We start from the raw sequence: 9,752 nt of genomic DNA, 5'->3' as shown, positions 1-9,752 counted from the left end.
ATTATAGTTAATGATTAATACAATGGCTTTATTTTTGCAACTTATCTTGTGTTTTCTGCTTTTTATATTTTTTTGCTTTTCTTATATTTCTCCTTCCCTGCCTTCTGCTGGATAGTTTCTTTTTATTCCTCTGTTATTTTAGAAATTTTATTCAGTTCAGTATTAATTTGGCATTTTATGTATATTAAATGAATTATATATTAACTAATTCTTTCAAACAGCTCCATGAATTATATACTGTTAGTATGTTAATTTTATGGGTAAAGGAAAATGAGCCCTAGAGAGATAAAATAATTAGCCTAAAGTTACACAGTCAATAAGTAAAAGAACCAGAATTCAACTCAAACACTTTTGCTCCAGAGTCTATGCTTTTCCCAACCACTGGGCTAAATCAGAGCCATGGAGCAAAATACAGAGTTTTGGACAAGGCTGTAGGATATTTTGTGACAATACTACATACCATGGTAGTAAATAACATACTAAGAAAGGCTTTATTAGAAGGTGATATTTGAGCAAAGACTTGAAGGGGGAGGAGAAAGAATTTATACAGATATCTGAAGAAAGAGAATTCCAGGTAGAAACGAATACTAAGCCCTGTGGTGGCAGCCACAAACAAGGAGTCCTTGTGTCTGTGAGCAAGCAAGTGTTGAATGATGACAGCGAGCAAACAAGAGGCTAGGTCATGTAGAGCCTTGTAGGTTATAGGAGAAACTTTTGTTTTATTGGAACACAGGCACACCCATTCATTTGTGCATCATAGAACTGCAGAATAGAATGGTTCCAACCGAGACTATATGGATTGCAAGGCCTAAAATATGTACTATCTGGCTCCTTACAAAACAGTTTGCCAACCTCTGTTCTACTCCAAAAATGTTCGAATGAATGAAAAAAAAAAGCTCAATTTTGATACTTTATCATATAATTATATTGTTATAGACCACATAATGTATATTATATAATATATACTGTATGTATATTAAATACATAAATGTAATGTGTATATATACACACATAAAAATGTATACTGTAAATATAATATTCATTTCACGTATATTAGATGCATATTAAAATTATGTTATATAATATATAAATAATATATAATAGCATAACTATCTACACTATATAATTATATATAACTGTTTAACAATATGTAATTATAGCTCTGTATAGCTTTTATAATACATACATATATGTGTGTATATTAAAAATATATATGTCTGTACAACTTTTATTCTCCTTTCTCAACTAAATTCTAAAATAGGAACTGTGCCTTATAATTTCTTTATTACTTTGTTCCCTTTAGCCTGGTGCTAAAGTGTTTAATAAATACTTGAGTTGGCATAAAATTGTTTTAGTTATAGTAATTCTTAACCTACTGACCTATTATAACTGTTTGCTCTTAAATTGGAGGCTTATATCAGCGATCTAGAAGAAAGATATGAAATGGAGTAACATAGCGATTCGAATATAAATCAGTAAATTATCGCTGCAATTATATGTTTGCAGGGTAAATAAACTGTCCTTTATGAGGTGTGATTAAGCAGTCTCACAGAGTTAAGAACTTCTTAAAGTGCCTTGTTAGCAACCAATAGTTACACATAGGGAGTATCTAGCTTGATGTACTATTGAGTCAGAACTTTCTGTGTTAGATTTGTATGCTTCCTTTCCACAGAGGTTTTGGTCCATTTTTAAAGCTATGGACATTGATGGATTAAAAAGTACCATGGCCAATATTGCGTGAAACCCTGTAATCCCAAACTATATGCTTCACTGAAGCTGCTTAAAGAAGTGTAACTCTTGTTTAAAAAGAAAATGTAAGTGAGAGAAGTGAAAACAACTTTGAGGAAGCTAAATCCACAAATGAAGGGCAGTGATGTGTGTTAAGTTTGGAAAAATGTCTTTGATAATGTGTTCTGAGAGCAAAAATCTATAGTAGAGTTATTTTAGAGCTAGCTTTCGCTTCAATTATAATTTGTCACTAGCTGTGTGGAAGTTTTAAGGTATCATAAACATTGCCTGACAACACACAAAATTTAAAATCTCTACGTTACACAATGGACACTATTTGTATCAGTGTCACTTATCCAATGACTCCACAAACCATATAAATGATATAGTTCATAAATGCACAAATATTTCACAAGGGAACATAAAATACTAAATTTTTATTGTATCAGTTTAAATCTGTTCTAGCTTATTATGTGGCATGCTGTCCATCTGATTGATACTCCAAAGTCGCTACGAAAAAAGATGGAAGTTTAAATCACAATTTATAGGTTAAAAGTTACTGATCCAATTGTTTCCTTGAACTACAAGTGGTTATATGCAGGACCTGAGGTCTCCCACTCCTTTGGCATATGCATTTATGTATTTTGGGTTGAGTAAAACCCAGTGGTCTCCTCCAGTGCCTACAACGCTAGTACATTTTCTCCTTTGCTTTTATGTAAAAAGTACTGCCTGAACATAGTCTGTACAGTTTGGTGAGAGAACACTCTTTCTGGTCTTAGACTTCGAATATGAACTGTCAGCTCTGGATCCTATGTTCCTATATTCCAATTTTTATTAACAGTGCTGTCAGGCATGTAAATTTAAAATTTTGTAGAAAAATTGGGGCTGAGGAATGAAGGTGGGAATTGACAAGGGATTTGTAATAATCTTGTTACTGAGAACAAAAGACAAAAACCATTTTTCTTTTTGAGGAATTGTACTCTTTTCTTCTGGAAACAGATGTGAGATTTATTTTTTTTTTACCTTAGGAAACAAAAAATAGAAAGCACTTTCCTTAATAAGTCTAGGGGTATGTGGGGAAAGAAATGCTGAGCCTCAGTATACAAGAAAGAAGAGGGAACTAACACGTATTGAGAACTGAATGTGCATGACACTGATAGAAGCTTTAAAAACATTATCATACCTGAAAAAATTTTTTTATTGAGTACAGTTGCTTTACAATGTGGTGTTAGTTTCTGCTGTACAACAAAGTGAATCAATTATATGTATACATATATCCACTCTTTTTTATATTTCTTTCCCATTTAGGTCACCACAGATCACTGAGTAGAGTTCTCTGTGCTATATAGTAGGTTCTCACTAGTTATCTATTTTATACATAGCAGTATATATGAAACATTATCATATTTAATCATTACAAGGACTTTACAGAACCAAGAACTGAGCTTTAGCTATATTAATGACATTCTCCAATTCATCCCATTATGCTTTGGTCTGCAACTATTAGAATTTATGATTCAAACTTACACAATAAAAATTCATACTGCATGAAATTCAAAGCTAAGGGTGGGCTTCAGTGTTGACAGATTCACTGAACCAAATATGTTATCAAGGACTCAGGCTCCTTTGGTCTCTCTGTGCAACCATACACAGTTTGGGTTTCAACCTAAGGCCAGTTCTCTCATGGCCATAAGATGCCTGCCAATAGCAACTGAGCATACTTCCTTGTTCACATGCAAGGGGAGTGACAGAGAACATTGTTTTTGGAGGCTCTCCCAGGAGAGGAAGGCAGACTTTCCCAGAACCTTCCAACGGGACAGCAGTCCTTTCCTTGAATTACATTAGCTCCAGTAAAATCTCATCTAATCTCATCATCATGGAACCCAATAAATCTCATCACTAGCCAAAGAGATGAGATGATCTTTAGTGGGGTCAGGCCCACCTCCAGGAGCTGGTGGTAGAGTCAGTTCTCTTGAAAGTCAGGGACTGAATGGGATGGAGTGAATAAAGCATTAAGTTAAGTTCTGTTAGAGCCAGATGGCAGAAGAGGATGTCCCAAAACTTCCTTCCCCCACAGAGACAAAACATTAACAGAACAAAGGATAAAGTCACATGGTCAATAGAGGAAGAAAAAGCATTTGACAAAATTCAACACACTTTCTTAAAGACACTCAACAAACTGTGAATAGAAAGATTTATGTCAGTATAGTAAAGGCCATAATATGAAGAACCCACAGCTAGCATAATCTCAATGGTGAAAACGTGAAAGCTTTTCCTCTAAGATCAGGAATAAGGCACTGATGCCCACTGTTACCACTTCTATTCAACATAGTACTGAAAGTCCTAGTTAGAGCAATTAGGGAAGAAAAAGAAATAAAATCATCAAAATTGGAAAGTAAGAATTCAAATTATTTCTGTTCACAGATGACATGATTTTATATGTAGAAAACCCTAAAGACTAGCAACAACAACAAAAACCTGTTAGATCCAATAAATTAATTCAGTAAAATTGCAAGATATAAAATCAACACATAAAAATCAATTGCATTTCCATATAATAAAAATGAATAATCCCCAAAGGAAATTAAGAAAACAGTCCTATTTATAATAGCATCTAAAAGCACAAAATAGTTAGGTATAGACTTAACCAGGAGGTGAAAGATTTGTACACTGAAAACTTCAAAAATTATAAAAGAAATTAAAAACAAATAAATGGAAAGACATTCCATGTTCACAGATTGGAAGAATTAATATTGTTAAAATTTCCATGCTACCCAAAATGATCTACATATTCAATGCAATCCCTATCAAAATTCTAATGGCATATTTCATAGAAAGAGAAAAAACAAGCCTAAAATTCATATGGAATGACAAAGGATCCTGAAGAGCCAAAAGAATCTTGATAAAGAATAAAGCTGGAGACCTCACACTTTCTGACTTCAAAACATATGACAATACTGTAGTATTCAAAACAGTGTAGTACTGGCATAAAGATAGACATATAAACTAATGGAATAGAATAGAGAGACTAGAAATAAATTTAGGTATATACAATCAAATAATAGTCAACAAGTGCCAAGACTACACAATGGGGAAAAGACAATCTCTTCAACAAATGGTGTTGGGAAAGCTGGATATCCACATGCAAAAGAATAAAACTGAATCCTTATCTTATACCACATACAAAATCAACTCAGCATGGATTAAAGACTTAAAAGTAAGGTCTGAAACTATAAAACTCCTAAAAGAAAACACTGTGGCAAAGCTTCACAACATTGGTCTTGGCAATGATTTATTAGACATGACACCAAAAGTGCAGGCAACAAAAGCAAAAATAGATAAGTAGGACTACTTCAAACTAAAATGTTTTGCACAGCAAAGGAAACAATCAACAAAGTGAAAAGGGAACATACTGAATAAAAGAAAATATTTGCAAACAATATATATATGATAAGCGGTTAATATCCAAAATAAGTAAGAAACTCCTACAACTTAATAGTGCAAAAACAAATAACCCAATTAAAAATTAGGTAAAGGACTTGGATAGACATTTCTCCAAAGAGGACATACAAATGACCAAAAGGTATATAAAAAGATTCTCAATAACACTAATTATCAGGTAAATGCAAATCAAAACCATACAGAGATACCACCTCACTTCTGTTAGGCTGGCCATTATAAATAAAAACAAAATAACAAGCCATGATGTGGGGAAATTGGAACTCTTGTGCACTCCTAGTGGCAATGTAAAATGGTGTAGCCACTATGGCAAACTGTGTGGAGTTTCTTCAAAAAATTAAAAATAAAATTACCATATGATCCAGCCCCATATCTCATTTCTGGGTATATCCCCAAAGAAACTGAAAGAGATATTTGCCTTCTCATGTTCATTGCAGCATTATTCACAATAGCCAAGACGCGGAAACAAATTAAATATTCATTGATAGATGAGTGGATAAAGAAAATGTGGTATGCACATGCAACAGAATATTACTGATCCTCAAAAATAAGAAAATCCTGTCATATGCTACAATATAGATGAAACTTGAGGACATTATGCTAAGCGAAATAAGCCAGTCAAAGAAGGATAAACACTGTGTATTCCAGTTATATGAGGTATCTAAAATAGTCAAACTCATAGAAGCAGGAGGTAGAATGATGGTTGCCTGGGGCTAAGGGGAGGGGGAGATGGGAAATTGCGGTTCAATGGGTATAGTTTCATTTATGCAAGAAGAAAAAGTTCTAAGGATTTGCTGTACAACAATGTGTATATAACAATATAACGTGTATATAACAGTGTGTATAAAACAATACCGTACTGTACACTTAAAAATTTGTTAAGAGGGTAGATTTCATGTTATATGTTTTTTACTACAATAAAAACAAATAGGGGCTTCCCTGGTGGCGCAGTGGTTAAGAATCTGCCTGCCAATGCAGGGGACACGGGTTCGAGCCCTGGTCTGGGAAGATCCCACATGCCGCGGAGCAACTGGGCCCGTGAGCCACAATTACTGAGCCTGCGCGTCTGGAGCCTGTGCTCCGCAACAAGAGAGGCCGCGATGGTGAGAGGTCCGCGCACTGCGATGAAGAGTGGTCCCCACTTGCCGCAACTAGAGAAAGCCCTGGCACAGAAACGAAGACTCAACACAGTCATAAATAAATAAATAAAAAAAAAAGAACGTGAATTTCAAAAAAAAACAAAAAAAACAACAAATAAAAACACAATTGAGTTCTGTTAAAAGGAAGAACAGAGTTAGATTCTGGGTAAGTTAAACAGTCTACTCTATTAAAACAGGATCTTTGACTCCTGAGGAAACAAGACTATTTCAGCATCAGAGGCTGGGATGTGTTGGCCTATGACAACTAGTTTTCATTTAAAATAGAAAACTTACTTTAGGAAAAAGGAATGTATGTTATATAGAGCATAATATTATTAACTACCATTTCTTAAGTACATGTCAAATACTTATCTAAGCTCTTTATGTGTTACCTAAATTGACCCTCACAACAATCTTATTAAAGTAGGTACAATTATGTTCATTTACTGATATGAAAATTAAGAGCAGAAAATTTAAGCAACTTGCTCCAGCTAAGGTGTGGAAGAATTCAAACACAGCAGCATAATTGCAGAGTCTACTCTCTAAAAACACGTGAGAAAAAAATCCAAAGAGGGCTCCACTATGAGAAAAATCTATGTTAGAGTTAGCCTGCCTTACATGATTGACAAAATCACTATAGCATCTCAAAAGCAATAAAAATATTAACATTGATTCACAGCATCTTGTGCGATTGCTTGAAGATAAAGGGAGCAACTAGAATCATTAATAATGTTCATATTTTGTCTCTCCTGATGTGACTCAAACATACACTCTTCTTCTTAACTGTTTGTGTGGTATGCTCTTGACTTCCTGACAGAAAAATGTGAATTCTATTGTCCTTAGTTAATGCAGAAACAATTAGAGACCTAATGGTTGCACTCTTTTCTTTTAACTTCTGCCTACTTTGTCAGACAAAGTATTATTAAATACTTGAAGAGGTGGCCATAAATCATTTAAGGTAATTAGCTACTCGCCACGAAAAGTTCAGCTCTGTATCTTTTTAGAAGAAACTGGGAAAATTGTCTTGATTGACTAGTACTAGCAGATTCTCCAGGGGACATTTAATCTCGGGTTAAATATTTCTGTTGTATGCTATGAGTAGGAGCAAGCCTGATGTTTTTCATCTCCATTTTTACTTTTACATTTTTCCTTTATATTCCTTCCCTTCATATGTGACATGCTAAGTGCTGTCACACCTACACTGTGGTGCAATCATAAAGAATCTGTAGCCATTTTCCTGTGTCATCCTTCACCTGTATTATCATGTAAGGGTCTCAGAGTAAAGCAGTTATGCAACATTATGATTTTCATGGTCAAACTCTTCATTTTTCTCCTCAATTAAATTAAATTAAATTTAATTAATTAAATTTAATTAATTAAATTAAATTCTCCTATATTAAATTTTTACATATTCTTGGTTTTATTCTTGAATTATTTAAAACAATATATTCTAAGTTCCATTCAAGTCTTAAATTTCGAGTGTGCCAAGTCATGGTATCATAGAATTTGAAAATAATATATTTAAATTGTATTTTCTTTTCATTTCCCTTTTCCCCATAGTTCTTCTTACCCATTGTCCTGAGAAGAAATTTTAATGTTTGCTTTTTTATGCATGATTTTCCCTTAGGCTTTTTTTTGTTAGTCCATGGAATAATTTGAATAATCAGTGAACATTCTGAAAAGTGAACGTTTTGTCTATTGAAAGGGGATGAATTTAAGTGGACTATCCAGGTCTAAAACTCTAAGAATTATAATCTTGGACTTTCTCCAAAATTATCCTCTTGTCAGCATCACAAGGAACCATTTACTTGACTAATTTACCATCTATGCTCCCAAGTGTGTGTTTCAAAATCCTCTTTATTTTCTTTAACTTTTCATTATGGGGATTTTCAAACATACAAAATTAGAGAGAATAGCAAAACAAAGTCCCTTATATCCATTACCCAGTTTCAACAATTATCAACATTATCCCAAATGTTTTTAAACTTTCCACTAATCTCCATTTTTTTCCTAGCACATGCTTTAAAGTAAATCCCAGACATCCTGTCATTTGGCCTGTAAATAATTTCATTTACATAAAGCTCTTGCTAAAGAGTAAGAATTGTGCAAGAAAAACATTCAAATGAGTATGAAAATCACAGCTGGGACTTCCCTGGTGGCGCAGTGGTTAAGAATCCTCTTGCCAACGCAGGGAACACGGGTTCGATCCCTGGTCTGGGAAGATCCCACATGTCACGGAGCAACTAAGCCCGTGCGCCACAACTACTGAGCCTGCGCTCTAGAGCCCGTGAGCGACAACTACTGAGCCCATGTGCCACAACTACTGAAGCCCGCACGCCTAGAGCCCGTGCTCTGCAACAAGAGAAGCCACCGCAATGAGAAGCCCGCGCACCGCAACGAAGAGTAGCCCCCGTTCGCGGCAACTAGAGAAAGCCCGCGCGCAGCAACAAAGACCCAACACAACCAAAAATAAATAAATAAAAATTAAAAAAAAAAAAAAAAGAAAATCACAGTTATCCCTCTAGATATGCTCAAGTAGTAGAGAGTGAAAAGGAGCCTTGGCAAGCTTCTAGTTCCCTTGAGTTACAATCCTGACTCAGACACATATTAACAATGGGGTTTCAGTCATGCACCTTCACCTCTGTGTCCTCAGTTCTCATTTCTTTTTTTAAAAATTAATTAATTAATTAATTTTATTTTTGGCTGCATTGGGTCTTCGTTGCTGCCTGCGGGCTTTACCTAGTTGCCACTAACGGAGGCTACTCTTCGTTGCAGTGCATGGGCTTCTCATTTGCGGTGGCTTCTCTTGTTGCGGAGCACGGGCTCTAGGCTCATGGGCTTCAGTAGTTGTGGCTCACGGGCTTTAGAGCGCAGGCTCAGTAGTGTGGTGTATGGGCTTAGTTGCTCTACAGCACGTGGGATCTTCCTGGACCAGGGATCGAACCCGTGTTCCCTGAATTGGTAGGCGGATTCTTAACCACTGCACCACCATGGAAATCCCTCAGTTCTCATTTCTAAAGTGGAAATTTTAAAATGTCTTTTACCTCAGAGACAAATACTGGGTTGTTATAAGGATGCAACATACAGAGAATGCAAGCTGACTTTGTAAACCTCAAATACAATGGCACCTTTTATAGAAAGTTAGCATAAAAGCACTGAACAAGTATGTGTCACATGGAAAAAAAAGTCTATAAAAAATGAATTAAAGACATTATCTGTACAATGTCAGGTAGTTGTATGAAATGCATAGAGTTGAGTCACTTCAACAAGTGTTTTGCTCAACTAATGTTGAGCAGGTAGCTATTTAGCAATAGCAATTGAATATATAGTGTATATAAAGTATACATTTAGACCATTTGACATTTTAGTATTTTGCCAATAAAGCACCATATAATTGACAGACATTTTCTTTCTTCATTTAGAGGC

Source organism: Balaenoptera musculus, chromosome 12 (genome assembly GCF_009873245.2).
Source record: "Balaenoptera musculus isolate JJ_BM4_2016_0621 chromosome 12, mBalMus1.pri.v3, whole genome shotgun sequence".
In the NCBI taxonomy this organism is placed as follows: domain Eukaryota; kingdom Metazoa; phylum Chordata; class Mammalia; order Artiodactyla; family Balaenopteridae; genus Balaenoptera; species Balaenoptera musculus.
Note: the sequence above shows the minus strand (reverse complement) of the source record.